Source organism: Saccopteryx leptura, chromosome 1 (assembly GCF_036850995.1).
Source record: "Saccopteryx leptura isolate mSacLep1 chromosome 1, mSacLep1_pri_phased_curated, whole genome shotgun sequence".
In the NCBI taxonomy this organism is placed as follows: Eukaryota; Metazoa; Chordata; class Mammalia; order Chiroptera; family Emballonuridae; genus Saccopteryx; species Saccopteryx leptura.
The window spans coordinates 253,456,056-253,483,754 of record NC_089503.1 but is presented as its reverse complement, the minus strand read 5'-3'; the positions used below and the strand labels follow the sequence as shown (position 1 = coordinate 253,483,754).

At 39.5% G+C, this 27,699-nt stretch overlaps 1 pseudogene; it reads left to right on the top strand.

Moving 5' to 3' along the window:
- Positions 1–4,841: 4,841 nt before the first annotated feature.
- On the top strand, positions 4,842–26,499 carry LOC136388285 (olfactory receptor 7E178-like; annotated as a pseudogene).
- The last annotated feature ends 1,200 nt before the right edge of the window (positions 26,500–27,699 follow it).

Here is a 27,699-nt window from a genome sequence, read left to right as displayed (position 1 = left end):
GGAATTAGTTCTCGCTCCCTCCCATGCGCGGCTTTCCCAGAGCACTGGGGCTGCCCAGAGATTCTGCTTTCGGCCCACAGAAAGGCCTCTGACTCTGCCTCTCTGTGGGGTAACACGGGCACCCACTCCCGGGGCTTCGGAAGAAATCTCTCACCCACTAACTGTGCACCGACCAGGAGATCGGGTAAAATGGCTGCCCCGCTTGTCTTTCTTTGGGTTTGGCGCGAGTGTTAGCTTGTATTGCCCGGGTTGCCACAGGATCAGTTTTTCCTCTGCTGGATCTCCGTGCCACAGCCTGGTTCGGCCGTTTGTGCTGCGGCCTGGATCTATTCACCCCCTTTGCCCACCTCAGTTTCTATATTCACAGTTACCAGAGAAAGCTGCCCTGTTTAGGTTAGTGAGGAAGGCGGAGCATTTCTTACTCCCTAATTCCTTCGGGGTTTGGTTATATATTTAGCCAATTTTTCACTCGACCATACCTTCGGGTGTACTGCGAAGCATCTAGAGGCTCCAAGTATAGGTTTTTCTGTTTCTGGTTGAAGATCTTGTTGAGTTTTGCGGGAGATTTATCGGTATCGCTTCCTACCCCACCATTACTCTGACGTCATCTCCCAGATAGCTATCTTGAGAGGAGTCACTGGCTGGGCTGGAGTGCCCCCCCCATCTAGGCATGTATGAGAAGCAATCAATGAACTACTAAAGTGCTGGAACTATAAGTTGATGCATCTCATATCTCATCATTCCTGTCTCTATCTCATTAAGAAAATAAAAAAGAACCCACGCTTTGCAGAGACTGACTCTGCCAAGGACAGTCCTGAGTGGAAGTTGCCACAAAACTTGAAAGAAATTATAGACACAAGATGCAGCAAAGATGGGACCAGGGGTCTCCCAGCCTCAAGGACTGAAAATCCTGATATGCAAGATCTCATTGTATTTATTTGTTTGCTTTATGTGCTTACTATAAAGCTCCAGTACATGAGGTAATCATCTGGCACATCAGGGCATGCTTGCTTGTAAGCACTTACTCGGGAGAGATAGGAAATGGCAAACAGTACAGATTTTTGTGCAGATAATCATATCAGGGACCTGGCATTACTATGTCTGCACAAATGATCTCTGTTTAAGGCAACATTTTATTCTCAGGTCATTTTTCCACAACCCTTATAACAAGCACATGTCATTGTTCAAACTAAGGATTGGCATAGTATTGAATACTGACATTCTTGAACCTCAATATCCAACTCAAAGTACAACTTCTGAAGAGTAATTTGGAATAGTTACCATTTAAACACATTTCCATTTGTCACATACTCATGAATCCTCTCTTCATTATGTACTTTTCTTTATATAAAAACATAAACATTAAAAAATTACTTTGAAAATTTAATCATATGAGCAGGTTCTTCTGATTTTCACATGACTGTCTTCCTGCAGTAAGCCTCTCTTTTTGCTCTATCTTGTTTTCCCTTGTTTTATTTTTTTTAATTCTGACAGAAAAACCACATTACTTTCATTCTTCCCCAGTGTCCAAGTGTATAGTATAATTTCAATCACATGCACATTTTGGTGCAACAAATCCCCAGACCCCCATGTCCCCAGCCTTCATGACTGAAATTACACACCAACAGCACCACCTCTCAGCGCTGGTAACCATCATCCTACTTTCTGTTTCTATGAGTTTATCTACTTGGGAATCCTTGCACCAGTGGAACCACGCAGTATTTGTCCCTCTGTGACCTGTTTATCTCACTTAGCATTATGTTCTCAAGGTTCAGCTATGTTGTAGAAGATAAAAGCATCTCCTATTTTATGACCCAGTGATATTCCATTCATGTAGACACCACATTATATTTATCCATTCTTCTGTCAGTGGGTACTCAAGTTGTATCCACTCTATGGCTGTGGTGAACAATGCTGCAATAAACACGGATGTGCAAATATTCGTTTCTTCTCTGAGACCCAAATTTTTAACAGAAAATTGGGATTATTTGCATTTATCTTCAAAGTAAAGCTGCTAAATTTGGCAGTAAAAAACCATGCCCAAATTGGAATTGCAGACAAACAAGCATTTGAGACACACTTGTACCAAACAAATTTTTATTGTCAACCTCAAATTCTATTATTTATTCATTTATTTATTTAATTTTTAAATTCAGTGTGTTGATATGGTTTGCCAAACTATACAGGTTTTAAGTGTTCAACTGAAATTCTATTTTAAATGGGTATTCTGTATTTTAATTGGTTAATTTCATCCAAGTTAGTTATGAGGATTAGACATAATGTGATAAAAATCTATCAGTCATATGTCAAGTTTATATCCCATGTTGTATCCATTTTTATAACTTCTATATATTTCTATTTAATACAAGATTTCAGAGTTAAAAATTAATTTGATATTGCTATCTTTATGATCTGGGCCAAACTGTGATGTTGACCATTTCACCTGACTTTTAACAAACTACAATCTTTGGGCCAAATTTAACCTGCCACCAATTTTCATAAATAAAATTTTATTGAAACATGGCCTTGCTCATTGACATATGTGTTGTTGATGGCTGCTTTTGTGCTATGATGACAGAGCTGAGTAGTTATAACAAAGACCACATGGCCTACTGAGCCTGAAATATTTACTACTGGACCCTTTACAGAAAGATTTGCTGACCCTTTTCTGGTGTTATTGATAAAATTGTTTTCTTTATGGGTTACTGTGAGGAGAAAACTAAATATATTTAAAGTGCTTAGGACAGGGTTTGGCACACAGTAAAGCATCAATAAGCGGACGTTCTGGCTATCACAATAAGAGGCCAAAGGGAAAGAATAAACTATATTTTAGTTTTCTTAAACAGGCATTTGGTAAATTATAGCTTGTTCTAGATTAAAATTTAAGCAGAACAAGAATATAAAAAATAAAATGTGTATACTAACTAGAACTACTATAAGGTTTAATGCTGGGACCTTGGAGTCATTTTCATCATAGTGAACAAATATAGAAGTTGATTTTATCACCATTATGTTTCTAGAAGATATAGCCCATGCATTTGGACAGACAGACAGAAACACACACACACACACACACACACACACACACAGTACCACAAAAATAAATATTCAGATAATAAAATTCTACTCAAGAAAAACAACTAAAAACACCTAAAGAGGAGCTCTAGATAATAAAAATATACAATTTAATTATTTTCTAATATGTCAATATGAATCAATTAGGAGTAAATAAAACTAATAATATCTCTTAAATTAGTAACAAAAAGCTAGCAAGAAATGCACTCCGTAAAAAATGAGAAGAACTCATATTAAGAAAAGCACAGCCTGACCTGTGGTGGCACAGTGGATAAAGCGTCAACCTGGAAACACTGAGGTTGCTGGTTCAAAACCCGGGGCTTGCCAGGTCAAGGCACATATGGGAGTTGATGCTTCCTGCTCCTCCCCCTTCTCTCTCTCTCTCTCTCTCTATTTCTATCTCTGTGTGTGTGTGTCTCTCTCTCCTCTCCTCTCTAAAATGAATAAATAAATTAAAAAAAAAAAAAGAAAAGCACAGCCTGATCAGGCGGTCATATAGTGGATAGAACATTGGACTGGGATGCAGAGAAACCAGGTTTGAAACCCCGAGGTCACTGGCTTGAGCACAGGCTCATCTGGCTGAGCAAGGGGTCACATGGTTTGTGGTAGCCCCTAATCAAGGCACATATGAGAAAGCAATCAATGAACAACTGAGGTACTGCAACAATGAATTGATGCTTCTGATCCCCCTTCCTGTCTGTCTGTTCCTATCTGTTCCTCTGTCTGTCTCTATCTCTGTCACAAAAAATAATAATAAAAGGAAAGCACGAAGGCCTGACTAGGAGATGGTGCAGTGGATAGACTGTCGGACTCTGATCCAGAGGACCCAGCATCAAAACCCCGAGGTGTAGGCTTGAGTGCAGGTTCATCTGGCCTGAATGCAGACTCATGTGCTTGAGTGTGGGGTCGCTGGCTTGAGCATGGGATCATACATATGAACCCCATGATCACTGGCTTGAGCCCAAGGTTGCTGGCTTCCGCAAAATGTCACTCTTTCTGCTGTAGCCCTCTACCAAGGTACGTATAAGAAAGCAATCATTGAACAACTAAGGTGCCGCAACAAAGAATTGATGCTTCTCCTCTCTCTCTCCCTTTTTTTTTTATGTCTGGCTCTATGTGTCCCTCTCTCAATCTCTGTCTCTGTACAAACAAACAAACAAACAAACCAAGGTAAGAAAAGCATGAAGGTTTCCTTGCAGATATAAGCATGTTCACATATGAAAATATTTTCATGTTTTATCATGAGAAATGTTTGAATCAAAGATGCCAAATTTCTGATAGTGCATATTTCATCACCAATATCATTTCAGAAAATTTAAATTTAAAGTAAATTTTTAACTGGAAATAATTAATCTTTATAGGAAGCGCCTTTGTTTTCATATGTGACTCAAGGCAGCCAAGTGACCTTTACCTGAGAAGGGGTGGAACTCAGAAATAATTGATCTGGACCAAGAACACTGACTTTTTTCTTTCATAAATAAGATTGTAAAGTCTTCAGGGAATAGAGTTCATGAATCAATCTGGCTAATTGTGAGCTCTGTGCATTGAGTGCTCAAGGCAGACTTCCATAAATGATCAGTGTGTCTCCAGGCTTTTAGAGTGCCGGTCCCTGTCCAGCTGGCCTTGCGCCTATGCCTCATCTCTCAAAAATCATCTCTGTCAGGAGGTCTGGCCTGAATCTGTCTATCTGCCTATACCATGGACAGAGCCTCAGCAGTCAATGCTCAGGAGGCAGAAGAGGGGCAGCAGACTGGCCCTTTTTGGTCATGGACCGCCAGATTCACAGCCCAGTCCAGTGAGTGCCATGGGAGACACTGAGGGAGGAAGGACTGGGAGCATTGTTTTTTTTTATTGTCAGGACAAGCAGGACATTTGGGGTAGACAAACGACAGGGCACCAAATGTGGTTTCTATTTCAAGCACTATGAAGTTTAGGTTTTTGGTTTTGGTGGGAGTCTAAGAACTTTTGTTTAGAGTTCTGCTTTTCTCTCTAAATGGTTCTAGCTCCATAGAAATTACCCCCATGATAACAGGAAATAAGCTTCTTCAAATGGTCTCCTAAACACTCCAAAATCAAGAGGTGTTGATGATGAAGAGGAGGAGGAGGAGGTAGAAAATGAAGACAGTGATCTTGATGTCATGAACAGTCAGTGAGGACCTCCTATGTACCAGGCCCTCAGCTGAGTATTCTACACCTTGTTTCATTTCATCTGCATAATTACTCCCCAAGGAAGAGAAATGCACATTTCTTCATTTTATGTATAAATACAGGAGCACAGCATTTAAATATAACGTGAACTAGGGCTTGCAGTAAAGTGGGAGTTGATTCAAGTTGGAATTTAGGCATCCAGATTCTACAAATAGGACACATGGCCAGTATTCTTTCCTGAAATCCCAACTCATCATTTTATTTCCCCAGTAACTCCAGGCAGACCCCCTGTTCACTGTCCTCCTCCCTGTGGGGGTTCCCAGGAGACCACAGTGGAAAGTGATGGATGCCCCCTGCTGCACTGACTGTAGGAAGGCTAGCTGAGTTCATGGTGCGAACCATAGCCAAATCAGCAGTTTATAATTTAAGGCAGATTTTTTGCTTGTTTCCACTCCTAGATTTTGCTTGAACTGTTTTCTTCCTCCTTCATTTCTGAATCTTGCTCTTCTTAGTCTAAAATAGACCTATTACAGGTGTTGGTTTTCATTCTTAAAAACCAATAATCAGTTAAAATATGTATCTCAGCTGTACTTTTAGTTAAGGCCTCTGAACTTCTGCGTTAAACTTCCTGAGGTGTTGGAAAACAGTAAAGAAGTTTAACATATAAGCAGCAGAGACTAAGAATTTAGTTTAATTTTGTCTGCTATATAATCTTGTGCGATAATGGGCAAGTTCTGGTGTCTCTGAACCTCAACATTTTTATGTTAATTTCTGTCACCACAACTGCATTTTTTCCCAAAGATTAAATATAGTGGAAATTCCATATATAATGAGTGTACATAGAAAGTTCAAAATAAATTTTAGTTATGATTATTGATATTAACAGTCTATCTTTATGCACTTTAAATAAAATATTGTGTGATTGGAAGTTATTCATTTCCCTGGATCTCTGATGGAACATTCTATTATGTCTTTATACAAGAAGATACTGAGTGTATGAATGGAAAATGACTAAATCTCATTAATTTATTTTAAAATTTTTTTATTGATTTTAGGGAGAAAGGTAAAGGGAGAGAAAGAGATAGTTAAAAAAGAGAGAGGCCCTGGCCGGTTGGCTCAGCGGTAGAGCGTCAGCCTGGCGTGCAGGAGTTCCGGGTTCGATTCCCGGCCAGGGCACACAGGAGAAGCACCCATGTGTTTCTCCACCCCTCCCCCTCTCCTTTCTCTCTGTCTCTCTCTTCCCCTCCCGCAGCCGAGGCTCCATTGGAGCAAAGTTGGCCCGGGCGCTGAGGATGGCTCTGTGGCCTCTGCCTCAGGCGCTAGAATGGCTCTGGTCGCAACAGAGCAATGCCCCAGAGGGGCAGAACATCGCCCCCTGGTGGGCATGCTGGGTGGATCCTGGTCGGGTGCATGCGGAGTCTGTCTGACTGGCTCCCCGTTTCCAGCTTTGGAAAAATGAAAAAAAAAAAAAGAGAGAGAAAAAACAACATTGATTGGTAGTTTGACTTAGTTGTGTAGGCTTTGGCTGGTTGGTTCAGTGGTAGAGCATCAGCCTGGTGTGTAGAAGTCTTAGGTTCAACTTCAAGTCAAGGCACATCAGTGAAGTGACCATTTGCTTTTTCACCAGAGCTTTTCTTTTTTTCTCTCTCTCTCCCCTCCCGCAATTATGGCTCACTTGAACAAGTAAGTTGGCCCTGGGTTGTGAAGATAGCACCATGGCATTGCCCCATGTGATAAAACAGCTCAATTGTCAAGCAATGGAGCAGTGGCCCCAGATGAGCAGAGCATTGCCCCATAGAGGGCTTTCAGGTTAGATCTCAGTTGGAGCTCATGCAAGAGTCTCTCTGCCTCTTCACCTGTCATTTAATAAAAAAGAAAATAGCCCTGGCTGGGTGGTTCAGTGGTAGAATATCAGCTTGTCAAGTTGAAGTCCAGGGTTTGATTCCCAGCCAGGGCACACAGGAGAAGCACCCATTTGCTTTTCAACCCTTCCTCCTTTCCTTTTTCTCTATTTTTCTCTTGCCCTCCCGCAACCAAGGCTCCACTGTAGCAAAGTTGTCCCAGAAACTGAGGATGACTTCATGCCTCTGCCTCAGGCACTAGAATGACTCCGGCAGAAACAAAATGACACCCAGATAGGCAGAGCATCGCCTCCTGGTGGGCATGCCAGGTGAATCCTGGTCAGGTGCATGTGAAAGTTTGTTTGCCTCCCCGCTTCTAACTTCGGAAAAATATAAAGAGAAAATAAAATAAAATCAAAGACTTAGTTGTGCATTCACTGGTTGTTTCTTGTACATGTCGAAACTGGAAGAAAACCCACAACCTTGGTGTATCAGGAGAATGTTCCACCCAATTGAGCCACTTGGCCAGGGCTGAATCTCTTTAATTTTTGATTCCTCAGAGCTTATACCTTTGAACAGAGTAGGCAACAAAAATAAGAGCAAAAAAAAATCTCTTTTTAACATTAAATAAACCCTTTGTTCACATAAACACAGAGGAGGCGATGGTTTTCCACCCCCAGGCTGCTTTTCTCCCTGTCCTTTCATCCCTTCCAGCAATATTTCACAGGAGTACAGAAAAGATGCAAAGGGGATTATGTGCGTCTATGACATGAACTTCCTCTGAACCTCTTACTTTCTTTTTATAAGATATGCAACATTCACTTTCAAAAAATTGTGTTAATTTTAAATAATGAAAACTCTTAAAGGGTGGAGAAGGGCAGGATCAATCTGACTTCATGAACTGAGACACTTTTAGGATTTCACATTTAGGATGTCATGTCATTCCCATGTTCAAGTTCCCTGGGACAGGGAAGGCTATGATCTCTCTGCCATGTAATTATACAGAAGTCATTAAATATTTCCTGAGATTAAATTTATCAATAAGTGGTTACTGCAATAAAAATTTAATTCTGATTAAAATATGGTAACTGATGTTAATTGTCAAATTTCAGGGCACATTTTCTCCCCATTTCCGGGTAAAAATGTCATCAGAAAGACGCTGTGATGTTTATACACACTCTAAATTTGATGTGTGAAAGATGTGGGACTCAAATGTTTATCCCCTGAATCTTGACTCAGGACTCTGTTCCTGAACTAGAGTTAAACAATTTTTTTTCATTCCTGCTTTGTCCTTTATCAGGAAACAGAGACAGAATCATTGGTTCCTCCTATTGGGACTCAGTGAGGTCACTAGGAATAAGAAAACAGAACAAGTCATTTACAGGGGCCTTTCTAAAATAAATATTTTATTTTATGGAATTTTCTATAAATAGTATTTTTTCCCCATCTCATTTGGAAATCTGGTATGTGCAAGCAACATTTTCTGTATAAATTGAAAAATTCATTGAGCTATCATGACATGACTAGTACTAGACAGACTTCAGGAAATGCTGGTTCTAGATCTCAGCAATAAGAGCAAGTAATTGATTGTATCTGATTTTTTTGAGAAAAATTTAGGTAAATAATAGTAATATTTAATGTGCACTGATTTTTACAATGTAAGAAACTATACCTCACATATATCTTACTGACATTCTCACTTGTGTGATATGGAGACATAAAAGAGTTTGCATAGAATTGTCAGTATAATTATTAAAAAATAAAATGAAGTCTATGCCTCTGACAATATTATGCATCAGCTTAAAAGTTTAAAATAGATGCATATATTTTATAGAAGGAATAAAAATATAAAGTTTTAATGAGAACATTTCAAAAGAACAGGTGTAGTATTACAGTTAAAATTTCACTAAAGTTGCTTATGAGTACAAAATCAATCCTAACATTATAAAAGTATAAGCAGAAAAATATCCCCAACATATTCCCTGACGGTGGTTGACTTTGTGGAACAGGGATAGCAACAAAACTGAAAAATTATTGATAATATTGCAAATCTGTATAAAAATATGTTTCAAAAATATTACTGAAATGTCACACTTTAAATATGGTGAGTGGATGTCAATGATAATAATAGATATTATTAGTGAGACTTCCTCTAAGTGCCTGGGAGTGTTCTAAGGCAATGACTCTCATCTCTGACTGCATATTAGATCATTATCAAACTCACATGTAGAAAGTCTGGTATAACTGGTTCTAGGCTATGGCTAAGACAGTGGTTCTCAAAGTGTGCGCCAGGGTGCAGTGGTGTGCCCTAGAAGATTTTCATGTGCACCCTATGGTATTCCAGAGAAATATGTGCCTGTTTGGGACCAGAAAACCAACAGGGATTTTGGAGTTTAGATTTTTGGGGGACAGAGGTGTGGGAATTGGCTGTAAGCTGACTGTCTGCACAACCCTCTACTCCACTTGCCTGATTAGGTTGCAAAAGGGTGTTAAACTGTGGTGCTGGATTGTTTATACTACCCCCCATGGTCCCCAGAAAGACTGGAGGCAAGTTTCTTCTATCCTTTGTTTGGTGTAAAATTAAGATGATATGTATGGTAGGGGTTTTCTGCACTTGGTCAAATTTTTGGGTTGCCTTGGAAATATGATCAAAGATCTCATTGATTTGCTAATTGCCCACTTTGACCTATAAAGAAAGCAAGATTTGGTTTTGGTGCATGGTTTGTTTTTGTCAGTGGTTATTACAGGGGCCTCCCGATTCCGTATTTTCTTAATTCTGCATTGTTCCCACTGGGGACCTGAAATTACTAGCTGCACTGGTTCACGGCATGTGACCAGATATAAAAATAAATATAGTTACTTTATTATACCATTTTATTACAGAAATATTGTTCTTTTTGTTTACACATTATTATTATATTTATTATTAACACATCATTATATTATTTTTAGATAAATACATCCAAATAAAATGGATAGATTTCTCAAATAGAAGCATAATATTGAAGAATCTGACACTGGAAGTGAGCAAAAGTTAGTAAATAAAATAGGACTTGAAGGCTGAAGGGCAGAATATAATTTATAGCATTTTTCATCATTTAACACTAAACAATATGATTGGATTAGATATCCATTCATGGAAGCTTTAAGTGATTTTGGTTTAACATTAACAGAAAAAAAAACTGGCAGATATATGCACTGATTGTGGATTGATAATTAAATATAAGGAATTGTCTCTTGAAGCCTTTTGGATTTCTATAAAAGAAGAATATATGGCAATGTTAATCCAAATTCGGAGGAACCCGAAATATGGAAGACAGGAGCAAAGTCTGTCGTTTACACATTAAAGTTTTATTGTCTAGCTTGGCCAAGCGGCGGAACTCCGACAGAAATCTGACGGGGAGCGCGCTGGCCCTTTGTTCTACTTAGTTTTTATAGTTTTGTAAGTGGGAAGTACAGAAGCAAAAATTGCAATTAGGAACCCCTTTCCGCTATTGGTTATAGTCATATGTCCTTTAACATGATAGGACCACGTTCAATTTGCAAACCATACATCATTTTGGAGAAAACAAAATTTACAAGTCAACACAATGGTAGAAAAGATATCTCTTTACATATTAAAAGGCCTTCCTATATTTTCTAGTGTTCATCCGCCATCTCTCTGTCCAGAGTCAGAGGTATTAACCACATGCATTTACATAAGAGAGGTAGTTTCCGTGGGGACAAATGCCCGCAAATGGCTCATAGTTATAAGAAAAGGTTTATTTTGGCTTTTCCCTTCCTGCACCTGGCTATCCAGTCACTCCTTTTCCCCACAGGTGTGGTGGAATGTCAGGGAATCTATGCTTTCCTTCCCTTTTCATTTACAATACAATGGCAAGATCCATCCTGGTTATACCAATCACACAGTACAGAGACTATTCTCACAATTTCTCTTCACACCTTAACCCAAATTAATAAAATGTCCTCCAAGCCTCCTAAAATATTAATATTAATTCTGTAGCCTTTGGTACTTTACAACACCTGCGGGTGAAATGGCTCAGTGGCTCCTCATTAATATCTAAAATCTTTGAACATTTTACTATAATTTTCAACATTCTATTCATGTGAATTAGGATTTTCTACTCTCAACACAATTAAGAGTAAAAAGAAAGAAATTCTTCAATATATTGACAAGGAAATGAGAGTTTGCCTTTCAAATACATTCCCAAACATTGAAGAAATCGCTAGGACACATCAAGCTTATGTTTCTCATAAACACAAGAATGAAAAAAACTTAACACATTCATGCTGGGACCTGCCAAATTTACTAAATCTTACTAAGAATGTATCTATATATATAAAAGATAACTTTTTTGTTTTTTTTAATTTTTAACCCCTCTTTTTTACAAATTCTAAAGAGCATTTCTCAAAAAATGTAACATAAAAATTTTTTTAATGTCAGAATAAATTTAATTTTGTCATATTTATTGTGATTAATTACCATAAAAGCATGCTTGGATTTTATGTACTTTTTTTCTTTAAAATTTGACTTAATTAGTGTAAGGTATTTTTCACCACCGAGAAGGAAGAAAGAGGCTGGAGTCACAAAGTGTGGAATAATAAAACGCTGTATTGAGTACAGAGTGCTTTCTGTCTGATGAGGTTCCCTGGCACTGAGGGGACATGGAGGCCAGGGAAGTTGCAAGGGGTGACCTGTGTAAGAGATATTTAAAGGGTCCCTAGGGTGGTCAAGTTAATATGATGTGGTGAAATCTCACTGGCTGACAGAGGTGTTGCTCTTTTCCAAAGGGCTCTTGTGAAGTTTCTTTTGGCGCATTTTGTTGTGGGTGGTCCTAGCCAAAGTTCCTGGGCCTAAGTTCCCCATGTGACCTTCCCCCATTGCCCACCACCTTCCATTCTGTTCTTTTGTATTAATTAGGGGCACTGCTTATTTGTCTGTCTACTTCCTGCTGATTAGGGGTGTCGTGGGGAGGGGTAGATTGGCAGGTGGTGGTTTTTAGGGGTGTCAGGAGGAACATCTGTTTGGCCGTAACTGGAGAAACTTGGCAGATGTGGTCCTGTAAGGATTTAAAAAAAGAGGAGTAGTAGGAGGATTTGCAGGGTCCAGCCTTTTGGTGAGATGGAGATGGGTAGAGTCCAGTGGTTCCAACTGCCAGTGGTCCTGCATGGAGGCAAGCTTGAGGCAAAACTCTATGCCAGGAGTGACATATAAAGGGGAAAAAACTGCATGTCAGAAGTGGTGTGCAAAGAGGAAAAGAAGGGGTCCCATTCCCATAATTGAGACCTGTGAGGGAATTAGAGGTCCAGAGTGTGATGGCAAAACAGAGAAGGCAGCTCCTGTGTCCACAAGAAATGAAATAGACTTACCCACTAGTAGTTGCAGCATATCCTGGATTCTCCTGAGTCCAGGCCATGTCAGTCAAGCAGTGGGTCCACCTGGCTGGATTGGCCTCCCATTTGGGCAGCTTGTCCACCATGCAGAGGCACTGAGGAAAAAGCCTGTCACCCAAAGGGGCAATAGCTCTGCCAGTGACCAGGCTGCTTGCAGTCAGGGCAGGGCTCAGTGGGCAGCCATGGGTAGGGGCACTGTTGGGCACAGTGGTCCTGTTGCCACATATAAAGCAAGCTCCTGGTGGGGATTCCTCTTTGCAGTCCAGACTTGGGCTGGGCACTTCCTGTGCCTTGCCCCTGTTGCTCTGCTGGCCTCAGGGTTGCCACAAGTGCCTGGGTTTGGAGCATTACCTTCTGCTGCATTCAGGCCTGGTGAACAGCCTTGGCCTGTTCTTACTAGTTGTGACCATTGAAAACTTTAAATGCCATGGTCACAGGTTTTCAATAAGGGTTTAGGGTTGGAAATAAGAGGAGGAGCAGCTTAAGAATGCAGTGGAGAAGGGAGGGGCCCCTGTCTAGCAGGGGAGGAGAAAGAGAGATTGGCATTTGCAGGTGAATGAGAAACAGGATCCTTTGGGTTTTTTTTGTTTTTTTAAAAAATTTTTTATTAATGTTAATGGGATGACATTAATAATTCAGGGTACATATATTCAAAGAAAACATGTCTAGGTTATCTTGTCATTAAATTATGTTGAATACCCCTCACCCAGAGTCAGATTGTCCTCCGTCACCCTCTGTCTAGTTTTCTCTGTGCCCCTCCCCCTCCCCCTAACTCTCTCCCTCTCTCCCTCCTGCATCCTCCCTCCCCCCACCCCTGGTAATCACCACTCTCTTGTCCATGTCTCTTAGTCTCGTTTTTATGTTCCACCAATGTATGGAATCATGTAGTTCTTGTTTTTTTCTGATTTACTTATTTCACTCCGTATAATGTTATCAAGATCCCACCATTTTGCTGTAAATGATCTGATGTCATCATTTCTTATGGCTGAGTAGTATTCCATAGTGTATATGTGCCACATCTTCTTTATCCAGTCTTCTATTGAAGGGTTTTTTGGTTGTTTCCATGTCTTGGCCACTGTGAACAGTGCTGCAATGAACATGGGGCTACATGTGTCTTTATGTATCAATGATTCTGAGGTTTTGGGGTATATACCCAGTAGAGGGATTGCTGGGTCATAAGGTAGTTCTATTTTCAGTTTTTTGAGGAACCACCATACTTTCCTCCATAATGGTTGTACTACTTTACATTCCCACCAACAGTGTATGAGGGTTGAAACAGGATCCTTTGAAGGGAGGGGAGAGGGCTCTCTGGAGGGAAAAGATTCTAGTGGAAGAGGTCCGCAGAGGGACCAGAGAGGGGTCCTGAGAGAGGGGCTCCCCTGGAGGTCAAGCAGGAGGGGAAGAGAGTGGGAGTCCATGAAGAAGAAAAGATTAGAAGCAGAGGTTCTGGCCAGAAAAAAGCCTGCACGTAGAACAGGAGGCACAGAGCTTAAGAACGGGCACATGAATAACGAATAACTAGAAGCCCTGTATGTAAGGGATCTCCAATCAGTTCCCAGCTTTTTTGGTGATAGTTAAATTGGTGAGGGTGTTAAAACCAAAAGTTTCTTCAGAAGGCTACCTGGACCGATTATCCAGTGGGTTCTGTGGCCTGGCCACAGCAGAGAAGAAGAACAGTTTTTTCTTCTTTAGGGAGGGAAAGATTTTGGATAAGGCAACTCTAGGAGTGTTTTTGGATTCCTGTGCCCCCACAGCCACCCTCAGTCCTCAGAGTGGTCAGAGTTGAGAACTGGCATCCCAAAACTCAAGCTCTGGCCATGGATGGTTAGGAAAAGTGGATGTGCTCAGGATGTCTCCACGGGCACACACACACTCGGAACGGAGAGAGGTCCCTGACATAGCTATGGTTTTGGACAGGGAGTCTTGATGAAAAGAACTGAGGGGAAGGCTGGAGGTAGGGGACTTACCATACTGTGTGCTGAAGTAAGTAAAAAGTTGGAGATCCTGGTTCTTTCTCAGAGGAAAAGGGAAGAGGAGCAGTCCTTGTGGACTTCAACTCCTCCCGGGTTCTCGGCACCAAAATGTAAGGTATTTTTCCCCACCAAGAAGGAAGAAAGGGGCCGGAGCCACAAAGTGGCTTTACTGAGTACAGAGCGTTTCCCATCTGATGAGGTTCCCTGGCCCTGAGGGGACATATAGGCCAGGGAAGTAGCAAGGGGTGACCCACAAGAGAGATATTTAAAGGGTTCCTAGGGTGGTCAAGCTAATATGACATGGTGAAATCTCACTGGCTGACGAAGGTGTCACTCTTTTCTTAAGGGTTCTTGGGAACTTTCTTTTGGCACACTTGGTTGTGGGCAGTCCTAGCCAAAGTTCCTGGGCCTAAGTTCCCCACGTGACCTTCCTCCATTATCTACTACCCTACAATTAGTATAACATATTTCTCAGAAAGTTGTATATAGTGTTATAAAACACCACACCCCAGATGCTGAAAGGCACTGTACCTCATTTCATTGAGTTCATCTAGAGACACCCAGTCTACATAAATTCTGAAGTTTTATTAGAGGAGGAAATTTTAAATATACCGGCCGCATATGTTTGACATGGGGCATCTGCAGGCCCAAATCGTTCAGGGCCAAAAATAGTTCAGGGGCTGTTTATATACCCTTGCTGACACATGGGAGGGGTAGAGCATGATGTCACAGTACAAGCTGGAAACATTTGTTTAGGGGTTTGTTGGGCAGATAAAATATATTATGCTCACTTTGTTAAAGATGGCACTGCACACGTGGAAGCCGTTGCCTAGGTGATATCAATGTGTATTGGAGGTGGGCTGTGGACAGGCAGGATCCTTGTAGCTTGGGGCTTGGTTTTAGGACTAAGCCTTTCCCACCCTTTTTGATGTGGGGTGGTGCAATCCCATCATATTTCTGATAAGTGACTTTGTATTAGAGACTTCCCTATTTTGTATATTGGATTAAAGGTTTTGATTTCTACACTATAAAATGGGGGCAGAATGGGAGCTTTCCCTCTTGGTTCCTGAGATTAGCATTAGAGAGCAGGAAGCAGAGAAAGGCCACATGGAGGAGGCCTGGAGAAGCAGCCAAGGTGGTGGAGTGCTGAATGAGAAGCCAGTTTGTGCAGAGTTTGTGCAGGGAAAAGAAAGGAGATGGGGAACAGAGGTGAATAAGTCTGGTGAGCTAGAAACCTTTGATTCTAGGAAACTTGGATAAGTCAGTAGCTTTGTGAGCACTGGATGTGAGTGGGTTTTGGAGCCCAGTGTGTGTTTTTACTTGCCCACTGGGTGCAAGCTAGGATTAAAGATGATGGCCCATCAGTTTTTGGCTCTGTTGTTTCTTTACCAACTGTCTGAATCCAATGCAAACCTGCATGGGACAGGCTGCTGTGATGGTGACCGTGGTGACTGGCTTTACAGGGTTACAGAGAAACATTAAGACTTTCGGAGTGACGTCACGGAAATGGCACCGTGAGCAGCGTGTCCAACAGCTCTCCCCTAAATCACAACAAATTTATCAACTAGAAACAGAAAAATTTATCCTCGGAGCATTCCGGAATTCCACACAAACTGAAAGCGAAAGGACTGTTATCACTTGAATCTGAGAGACGAGGGTGTGGAGGAAGCTACCGCAGGGACGTTCATTCAAGCCGCGAGGAAGTGCGCCTGTGGTGAGTCAGCCCACACTCGGGAGCCGCGAGCCGCCGGGCGCGCGCCCGGTCCGGTTGCAGAGCGAGCACCGCTTACGTTCCCAGTGGCCCGCGCACTACGAGTGAGAGTCGCCAGCCACCGGTGCCTGGAGCACCCCATTCGTGCGTGTGCCCTGGGCATTCCACGCGTCCAGAGCACCCTACTGGCCTGCACACCCAGGGTGCGCCATTATCCTGCGCCTGGTGCGATCCAGCCGCCAGCGGCAGGGCGAGCGGGAGAGGCTTGGGAGATTCTCTCCGTGAGCGGGGCACCTCACCCAGCCATTCAAGCTAACAATCAAGCGTTGGGGGAGGGGCGCGCGCAGGCAGCCTAAAATACCTTCGGGAGCACAGCTGCGACCCAATCACTGAAATTAGCTTAACCCATGAAATCTGCGCACCCTTGGTTCTAATTGATAAGATCTCTCTCAGTTCAGCGATCCAAGACAAGAGGCGTGATATTTTTTAGTGCCTCTCGCTAAAGGGGCAGGGGCAACTTCTGATTGATAGAGCCTCCATATTCAGGGATAAACGCTAACAAGAAGGACTTGGCAGATAATAAGATCTATACTACACTAGTCGCAAGCAGAGACTAGTGCCTCTTCTTACCAGCCAAAACAGGCTACAAAGTGTGGAAAGCCTGGGTTGAGAGGTCCAACTGAATGATAGGCGCTGAACAGTCACCTTGACAACAGTTGACTCCCACCCCCGCCTGATTACACTGGAGGCCCTGACTGCCAGAGCCTTTCCCAAAGCCTTGCACTGAGTGGGGATAGAGTGGGGATTTCCCAGCTCTTTGAGCCTCTTACTCCCCAGGCAGAAGCAGTTGCAGCCTTATAGCTGGATCACCAGGCAGCTAATTCAGAAAGGGGGGACTAGGAGAGAGAATCCAGGAAAGCAAACTCTCATCGTTGGACCCTGCAAACGCCAACAAGCCTTGACTTCCAGCAAGACTAAAGCCAATTATATGACATTGCCATAGAATCCCATCAACTGCAAATCCCTACCTAAGTGTGACACAGGGGCAGAGCCTGGGGTAGAGTCACCGACCAGGAAGAGGGAGAGAAAAGAAAAAGGAAGAAGTTAACCTCTCAAAATCAAGAAAAATCCACAGACTTTACAACTTGTTCCACTAATTTTTTTTTTTTTGTTGTTGTTGTTGCTTGTTTCTTCTATCTTATTGCCTTTATTTCCTCCACCTCGGTCCTTCTATTCTCTGCCCATCTTATGCTTCCCTTTTCTTGAACTACACTACCCATGAGTGTTACATTTTATTTCTCTTCTTCATCCTCACCCTCCTTTAAGGTTATACTCCAAAACACTTAACTCTCACTCTCTCCTCTTTTGTTTTTTTTTTGTCTTGCTTTATTTTGTTTTTTTTCTCTTCCTATTTTATTTCTTCCTTCGTTTTTCTCTTTTTCTTATTTTTTCCTTTCTATTCGTTTTTTCTTTTCTCATTTTACTTTCCTCCCATTTAATCCTCAATCACGAACAAATTAATTTGGGACTCAAGGCTTTTTTTGGCTTTATTTTTCTTTTTTGCTTTTGTTTTTATTTTTTTTCTTGTTTGTTTATTTTTGTGGCATTTTGGGTCCTCCCAACCCAAGGTCTCCATTGTATTTAGTCTTCGCTCCACTTAATACAACAGATTTTTACTTATTATTTTTATTTTTTTCTTCTTTATTATTCTTTTTTGGTCCTTTTTTCTGGTTCCCTCTTATCCCTCTCATTATATCTCTTAGTTGACCATCACTTACAAGCAAATCATCTTATGCTTGTCTAAGATTTTCTTCCTTTTTTTTTTTTTTTTTTTTTTTTTCATTTAGTAGATCCCTACTCCCTTTTTTTGCCCCTTGAACTCTTCACCCCAAATCAGGCCCTCCATTATAGGCACGATATTTCCCTGAGGAGGGGAGAGGAGGGAAAGAGAAGAAAGAAAAAAGGGGGAAATAATAAATTATTACTGTTTTTTTTTGTGGGGTGTTTTACCTTTTTTTTTTTTTTTTTTTTTTTACTTTTTACTCTTTATTAATTCTAATTAGTGCTATCAACAAGACCACCCTCAGATGCCAATAAGAAAGAGGAAATCGAATATTATGGATTCAAAAGAAAGAGAGGTAACACAAATAGATGTGGAAAAATCTATGGAGAAAAGACTTAACATATTGGAAGCCTTGGAGCTAAATGACAGAGAATTTAAAATAGAAATCTTAAAAATACTCAGAGATATACAAGAAAACACAGAAAGGCAATATAGGGAGATCAGAAAACAACTCAATGAACACAAAGAATATATTACCAAGGAAATTGAAACTATAAAAACAAATCAAACAGAAATGAAAAACTCAATTCACGAGCTGAAAAACGAGGTAACAAGCTTAGCTAACAGAACAGCCCAGATTGAAGATAGGATTAGTGAAATAGAAGACAAACAACTTGAGGCACAACAGAGAGAAGAAGAAAGAGACTCAAAAATAATAAAAAACGAGAAAGCCCTACAGGAATTGTCTGACTCCATCAGAAAGAATAACATAAGAATAATAGGTATATCAGAGGGAGAAGAAAAAGAAAATGGAATGGAGAATATACTCAAACAAATAATAGACGAGAACTTCCCAAGCCTGTGGAAAGAACTAAAGCCTCAAATTCAAGAAGCAAACAGAACACCGAGTTTTCTTAACCCCAACAAACCCACTCCAAGGCACATTATAATAAAGATGACACAAACCAATGACAAAGAAAAAATTCTCAAGGCAGCCAGGGAAAAGAAGAGTACAACATATAAAGGAAGGCCTATTAGATTATCATCAGATTTCTCAGCAGAAACTCTACAAGCTAGAAGAGAGTGGACCCCAATATTTAAAGCCCTGAAAGAGAGGAACTTTCAGCCAAGAATACTATACCCATCAAAGCTATCCTTCAAGTATGAAGGAGATATAAAAACATTCACAAATACAGAAAAAATGAGAGAATTTATCAACAGAAAGCCCCCACTCCAGGAAATACTAAAGGGGGTTTTCCAACCAGATTCAAAGAACAAAAGAAAACAACACCACAAGTAACAGCTCCACCAAGAACACAATAAAACCAAACTTAAACTGTGACAACAAAGGAAAAAAAGGGGGGAGAATGGAGATTAACAGTAGCAAAGGACGATGAAGTGCAGAAATACTTATAAGATAGGGTACTACAATGAATATGGTAGGTACCCTTTTCATTACTTAATGGTAACCGCCCTTGAAAAAACCACCACAAAAACACTTGACTTAAAAAAGGTAGCAACAGAGGAAAGAAGTATGGAACACAAACAAACAAAAACAAATGATAGAAAAACAAAAGAGAAGAATCAAACTAGATACAAAACTAACAGAAAGCAATTTATAAAATGGCAGTAGGGAACCCACAAGTGTCAATAATTACACTAAATGTAAATGGATTAAACTTACCAATAAAAAGACACAGAGTAGCAGAATGGATTAAAAAAGAAAATCCAACTATATGCTGCCTACAAGAAACACATCTAAGCAACAAGGATAAAAACAAATTCAAAGTGAAAGGCTGGAAAACAATACTCCAAGCAAACAACATCCAAAAAAAAGCAGGTGTAGCAATACTCATATCTAATAATGCTGACTACAAGACAGAAAAAGTACTCAGAGACAAAAATGGTCATTTCATAATGATTAAGGGGAAGTTGAATCAAGAAGACATAACAATCCTTAATATATATGCACCAAACCAAGGAGCACCAAAATATATAAGACAGCTACTTATTTACCTTAAAACAAAAACTAACAAAAATACAATCATACTTGGAGACCTCAATACACCGCTGACGGCTCTAGATCGGTCATCCAAACAGAGAATCAACAAAGACATAGTGGCCTTAAACGAAATACTAGAACACCTGGATATGATAGACATCTACAGGACACTTCATCCCAAAGCGACAGAGTATACATTTTTCTCTAGTGTACATGGAACATTCTCAAGAATTGACCATATGTTGGGCCACAAAGACAATATCAGCAAATTTAGAAAAATTGAAATTGTACCAAGCATATTTTCTGATCATAAAGCCTTGAAACTAGAATTCAACTGCAAAAAAGAGGGGGAAAAACCCACAAAAATGTGGAAACTAAACAACATACTTCTAAAAAATGAATGGGTCAAAGAAGAAATAAGCGCAGAGATCAAAAGATATATACAGACAAATGAAAATGAAAATACGACATATCAGAATCTCTGGGATGCAGCAAAAGCAGTAATAAGAGGAAAGTTCATATCACTTCAGGCCTATATGAACAAACAAGAGAGAGCCGAAGTAAACCACTTAACTTCACACCTTAAGGAACTAGAAAAAGAAGAACAAAGACAACCCAAAACCAGCCGAAGAAAGGAGATAATAAAAATCAGAGCAGAAATAAATGAAATAGAGAACAGAAAAACTATAGAAAAAATCAATAAAACAAGGAGCTGGTTCTTTGAAAACATCAACAAAATTGACAAACCCTTGGCAAGACTCACCAAGGAAAAAAGGCACAGGACTCAAATAAATAAAATCCGAAATGAAAGAGGAGAGATCACCACAGACATCATAGATATACAAAGAATTATTGTAGAATACTATGAAAAATTATATGCCACCAAATACAACAATCTAGAAGAAATGGATAAATTCCTAGAACAATACAACCTTCCTAGACTGAGTCATGAAGAAGCAGAAAGCCTAAACAGACCAATCAGCAGGGAGGAAATAGAAAAAACTATTAAAAACCTCCCCAAAAATAAAAGTCCAGGCCCAGACGGTTATACTAGTGAATTCTATCAAACATTCAAAGAAGACTTGGTTCCTATTCTACTCAAAGTCTTCCAAAAAATTGAAGAAGAAGCAATACTTCCAAACACATTTTATGAGGCCAACATAACCCTCATACCAAAACCTGGCAAGGATGGCACAAAGAAAGAAAACTACAGACCAATATCTCTAATCAATACAGATGCTAAAATACTAAACAAAATACTGGCAAACCGAATACAACAACATATTAAAAAAATAATACATCATGATCAAGTGGGATTCATCCCAGAATCTCAAGGATGGTTCAACATACGTAAAACGGTTAACGTAATACACCATATCAACAAAACAAAGAACAAATCCACATGATCTTATCAATAGACGCAGAAAAGACTTTTGATAAAATACAACACAATTTTATGTTTAAGACTCTCAACAAAATGGGTATAGAAGGAAAATATCTCAACATGATAAAGGCCATATATGATAAACCATCAGCCAACATCCTATTAAACGGCATAAAACTGAGGACTTTCTACCTTAAATCAGGAACAAGACAGGGTTGTCCACTCTCTCCACTCTTATTTAACGTGGTGCTAGAAGTTCTGGCCAGAGCAATCAGACAAGACAAAGAAATAAAAGGCATCCATATCGGAAAAGAAGAAGTAAAGGTATCACTTTTTGCTGATGATATGATCCTATACATCAAAAACCCGAAGGACTCCACAAAAAGATTATTAGAAACAATAAACCAATACAGTAAGGTCGCAGGATACAAAATTAACATACAAAAGTCCATAGCCTTTCTATATGCCAACAATGAAATATTAGAAAACGAACTCAAAAAAATAATCCCCTTCACGATTGCAACAAAAAAAATAAAATACCTAGGAATAAACATAACAAAGAACGTAAAGGACCTATATAATGAAAATTACAAAGCATTGTTAAGAGAAATCGAAAAAGATACAATGAGATGGAAAAATATTCCTTGTTCTTGGATAGGAAGAATAAATATAATCAAAATGGCCATATTACCCAAAGCAATATACAAATTTAATGCAATTCCCATCAAAATTCCTATGAGATTTTTTAAAGAAATGGAACAAAAAATCATCAGATTTATATGGAACTATAAAAAACCCCGAATAGCCAAAACAATCCTAAGGAAAAAGAATGAAGCTGGGGGCATTACAATACCTGACTTTAAACTATATTATAGGGCCACGATAATCAAAACAGCATGGTATTGGCAGAAAAATAGACACTCAGACCAATGGAACAGAATAGAGAGCCCAGAAATAAAACCACATATATATGGTCAAATAATCTTTGATAAAGGGGCCAACAACACACAATGGAGAAAAGAAAGCCTCTTCAACAAATGGTGTTGGGAAAAATGGAAAGCCACATGCAAAAGAATGAAACTCGACTACAGCCTGTCCCCGTGTACTAAAATTAATTCAAAATGGATCAAAGACCTAAATATAAGACCTGAAACAATAAAGTACATAGAAGAAGACATAGGTACTAAAATCATGGACCTGGGTTTTAAAGAACATTTTATGAACTTGACTCCAATGGCAAGAGAAGTGAAGGCAAAGATAAATGAATGGGACTACATCAGAATAAAAAGTTTTTGCTCAGCAAGAGAAACTGATATAAAAATAAACAGACAGCCAACTAAATGGGAAATGATATTTTCAAACAACAGCTCAGATAAGGGCCTAATATCCAAAATTTACAAAGAACTCATAAAACTCAACAACAAACAAACAAACAATCCAATAAAAAAATGGGAAGAGGACATGAACAGACACTTCTCCCAGGAAGAGATACAAATGGCCAACAGATATATGAAAAGATGCTCAGCTTCATTAGTTATTAGAGAAATGCAAATCAAAACTACAATGAGATACCACCTCACTCCTGTTAGATTAGCTATTATCAACAAGATGGGTAATAGCAAATGTTGGAGAGGCTGTGGAGAAAAAGGAACCCTCATCCACTGTTGGTGGGACTGTAAAGTAGTACAACCATTATGGAGGAAAGTATGGTGGTTCCTCAAAAAACTGCAAATAGAACTACCTTATGACCCAGCAATCCCTCTACTGGGTATATACCCCCAAACCTCAGAAACATTGATACGTGAAGACACATGTAGCCCCATGTTCATTGCAGCACTGTTCACAGTGGCCAAGACATGGAAACAACCAAAAAGCCCTTCAATAGAAGACTGGATAAAGAAGATGTGGCACATATACACTATGGAATACTACTCAGCCATAAGAAATGATGACATCAGATCATTTACAGCAAAATGGTGGGATCTTGATAACATTATAAGGAGTGAAATAAGTAAATCAGAACAAAACAAGAACTACATGATTCCATACATTGGTGGAACATAAAAATGAGACTAAGAGACATGGACAAGAGTGTGGTGGTTACCAAGGGTGGGGGGAGGGAGGACATGGGAGGGAGGGAGGGAGAGAGTTAGGGGGAGGGGGAGGGGCACAGAGAACTAGATAGAGGGTGGCGGAGGACAGTCTGACTTTGGGCGAGGGGTTTGCAACATAATTTAATGACAAAATAACCTAGACATGTTTTCTTTGAATATATGTACCCTGATTTATTAATGTCATCCCATTACCATTAATAAAAAATGTATTATAAAAAAAAAAAAAAGACTTTCAAGGTAACACAATTAAAGATGTTTACAATTCTTTCAAGGTTCATCTTCCCTCACTAGCCTAGAGGTATTTTACCCTCAAGATTCCAGGAAAGGGGAGGAACTATAATCAATGCAAGGTAGTGTATAAATTCTGCCTCCTATTGAAAGAGAAGAAGTTTCTAGGTTAACCTTTATTTTAAATTTGAAATGGAATGACCCATTGTTTTTGCAACCCAGAAACTTTTACATTCTTCTCCCTCCCCTCCCTAGAGAAGAGACAGGACAGGGAAGCCTGATAGGAAAGCCTGATCTTTTCTTCTAGAATATCAATATCAATGTTCAGCCTTTTGGTACCTTACAACAATAGTGCGTCTACAATTATTTGTAGGATTTTAAATGCTCTCTTACTTCAAAAAGTTTAAGAACCACTGGGCTAAGAGCATCAGTAGATTTTAAAAGATCTGCAGGTGATTATAATGGCCAATAAGGAGTGATAGTTACTGGTTTATATTTATTTTAATTTCTTTCAACAACCCTGTAAAGTTGGATTTCTTTTTATCTCCATGTTAATGATGTAGAAATTGTTCAAGCTTTTCTTATATTATTTCCTGTGCTTTTTTTTTTTTTTTTGCATTTTCTCAAATTAATTTTGATAGATATGTGAATTCCAAACTGCCATTTTGCTGTTCCGGTTGGCTGCCTGACCCCACCCTTAATTACCGGACAATCACTCATGGGACAAAGGAACTCCAGGAAGCTGGTCAATCACCCCAATGAAGAGTATTCCAGAAAGCCGAACATACCAGCACACCCTTGCTTGAGGCTATCTCCAACCCTATAAAGTTTTACCTCAGTCTGTTTTTGGTGCTCTTCTCCCTGGGAGGAATGCCCAGCAGGGTTCTTTTCTTCCTTTCAATAAAGCCTGTTACTCTTGTCTTTTTGGACTCCCATGGATTCCAACAAATTTCTATTGCTTTCTGACAAGGGAAAGGAAGCCTCAAGTTGTCCTTAGGCACCTGGTGTACAGAGAACTGGAATTCCTGTTAATTGACAGGTTTGACATAAAACATTTTTAACTAGGCTTAAGGGGACTGAGTTTCAGACATCCTTTTGGGACACCCCTTGGTTGTAAAACTTCAACTGTAAATAATGTGGTTGATTTGATGAAGAAACAATGCTTCACAAATCTTAGGATGAGGAGCATGTTTAAACACTCTAATGAAGCCACTACATAAAAGAGAAAAGCAAAGCAAAGAACAGTTTCAAACAGACTCTCTGAGATTGTAGAGTGTTAATATGAATAACCCTGTATAAAAAGCGTAAGATTCAATGACTATTTAAAAAGATTTTTTAAAGAAAACTTAAATATTTGAGAGCATTTCTTAACATTTGGAATGAATATTGGAGAAACCAAATAAGAATAAAAATCCAGGAATGTAAAAGTTACATAAAAATTCTAATTAATTAAATATAACAAGCTTTAATTTAGAATACAGTTATGTTAGGAACATGTATAAATATTCCAAATCAAAGAAATTTTGTGCACTGTATTTAGATAAATTAAAGTGTATTTGCTTTTTGTGTATTTTAATTGGAATAATTTTTTTAAATGAAGAAGATAGGTTAGGGTTCTTAATCCATACATTTTTTTCAAGGGAGGAAAGTAATATTTCCTGTGTTCATGACTTTAATAACTTTATTAACTTAGTGTCTCTATAGTAAATATATATATAAAACAGGTAAATAGCCAAAAAAATCAATAAGAAAATAGTCATCTGAGGTTGAGTTTGTCACCACCGAGAAATTCTGCCGAAGTCCTGGAGTATGTGTCCCATAATCCAAAATACAGGCTCAGGGATAACTGCCTGTTCAGTTGTTTCATCTATTCTAAGCCCCTTTTCTTTTTCAGCAGGTGTATCAGCCCCAATAGAAATAAAGAATCTAACATGTGTCTCAGAGTTCTTTCTCATAGGTCTCTCAGATGATCTGGAACTTCAGCCTTTGCTCAGTGGGCTCTTTCTGTCCTTGTATGTGGTCACTGTGTTAGAGAACCTGCTCATAATTCTGCTCATCAGACTCCCACCTCCACATTCCCATATACTTCTTCCTCTCCAACCTGTCCCTGGATGACCTCTGTTTCATTTCTACGACAATTATGAAGATGATAGAGGATATCCAGACTTACTGCAGAGTCATCTACTATGGGGGCTGCCTGACTGAGATGTCCATTTTTCTTTTTTTTTTTTTTTTGGAGTCATAAACAAGCTACTGTTGACCATGATAGCCTTTGAAAGAATTGTGGCCACCTGTAACTCTCTGCATCACCTTATCATCATGTACCTATGCTGCTGTGATGTGATGTTTTTAATGTCATTTTTCATCAGCTTTTTGGACTCCCAGCTGCACTATTTCATGGTTTCACATCTTACCTTCTTCATGGATGTGGAAATATCACATTTCTTTCATGACCCTTCTCAGCTAATCAACCTTGCCTGTTTTAAAATCCCCAAGAATAATACATTGATCTAGTTTGTTGGTGCCATCTTAGGTGGTGCTCCACTCTCAGAGATATTTTTCTCTTACTATAAAACTGTTTGCTCCATTCTGTGAGTCCCATCCTTAGGTGGGAAGTACAAAGCCTTCTCCACCTGTGGCTCTCACCTGTCAGTTGTTTGTTTATTTATGGAACAGGCTTTGGTGTGTACCTAAGTTCTGCTGTCTCAGTTTCTGCCAGGAAGGAAACAGTGGTCACTGTGGTGATGTACACTGTGGTCATCCCTATGCTGAACCCCTTCATCTTTAGTTTAAGGAACAGGAACATGAAGAGGGCCATGCAGGGGCTTTTCAGAAGAACAGCCTAATCTCAATACCTGTCCCATCTTTTTCTGATTTGTAGGTTGGAAAATAAATTAAAACCAAATTCCTGGATCTCAATATTCTACCATTTGGCTTTATAATTTTTGTAGTTCTGTGCATTTCAACCCTCACAGTGTCTCATATCAAAATATTGTTTCATTTGGTATACATTTAATGGCATCAAGTGATTAAAATGGCATGATTAAATCATATTATAGTTATAGAACATTCTTTATTTATCATTTGTTCCTGGCATCCTAGAAAAATGCACTAGTTTTCTTTGTCTGTTTTTTAAAAAATAATTATAATCCTCAATCCTTTCTAAAATTCATGGCTATTGTTCCCAGAACTTTCATGTTTTTCAGATCTCTTTTTGTATAAGGATGCATGAAACTGGTTCTCAGCTCTGGTTCCATATTGGAGTCACCTGGAGAGCTTTAAAAATATTGATGACTATGTCTCAGCACAGATTATAATTGGACTGAGAATACTTTTAGCATGGATATTGCAAAGTAATCTAAGTTGATTGTCATGTAAAACTAAGGTTGAGAATTACTGATCTGACTACATTTTTTTTCAGTGATAATTAGTGTGTTGGATCTTTTACTGCTCATAAACAGATGCCGGGGTTCTTGTAACCATATGAGCTCAGAGTGGGGGCTTATGAATAATTCTCCCTAGCAATAGGCAGTGTGTTTTTTCCCAATAATTCTGGTACTTCTTCACATATATATTTTTTGTTTTTTTAATTAATTATTTTTTTGTGACAGAGAGGTATAGATAGGGACAGACAGACAGGAAGAAAGAGAGATGAGAGAAGCATCAATTTTTTGTTGCGGCACCTTAGTTGTTTATTGATTGCTTTCACATATGTGCTTTGACCAGGGGGCTAGAGCAGACCGAGTAACCCCTTACTTAAGCTAGCAACGTTGGGCTCAAGCTGGTGAGCCTTGCTCAAACCAGATGCACCTGCGCTGAAGCTGGTGACCTTGGAGTTTCAAATCTCAGTCTTTCGTATCTCAGTCTGTCACTCTACCCACTGCGCCACCAGCTGGTCAAGCCACATATATATTTATTTTTATAACATACAACCAGTCATCTGTGCTAGACACCTAGTTCCAAACTCACTTTTATTTGCCAAGGGTAGTTCTTTCCTTTTTCTAGTAACAGTATTTTTAGGACTTTACTTTGACACCATTCTTCCC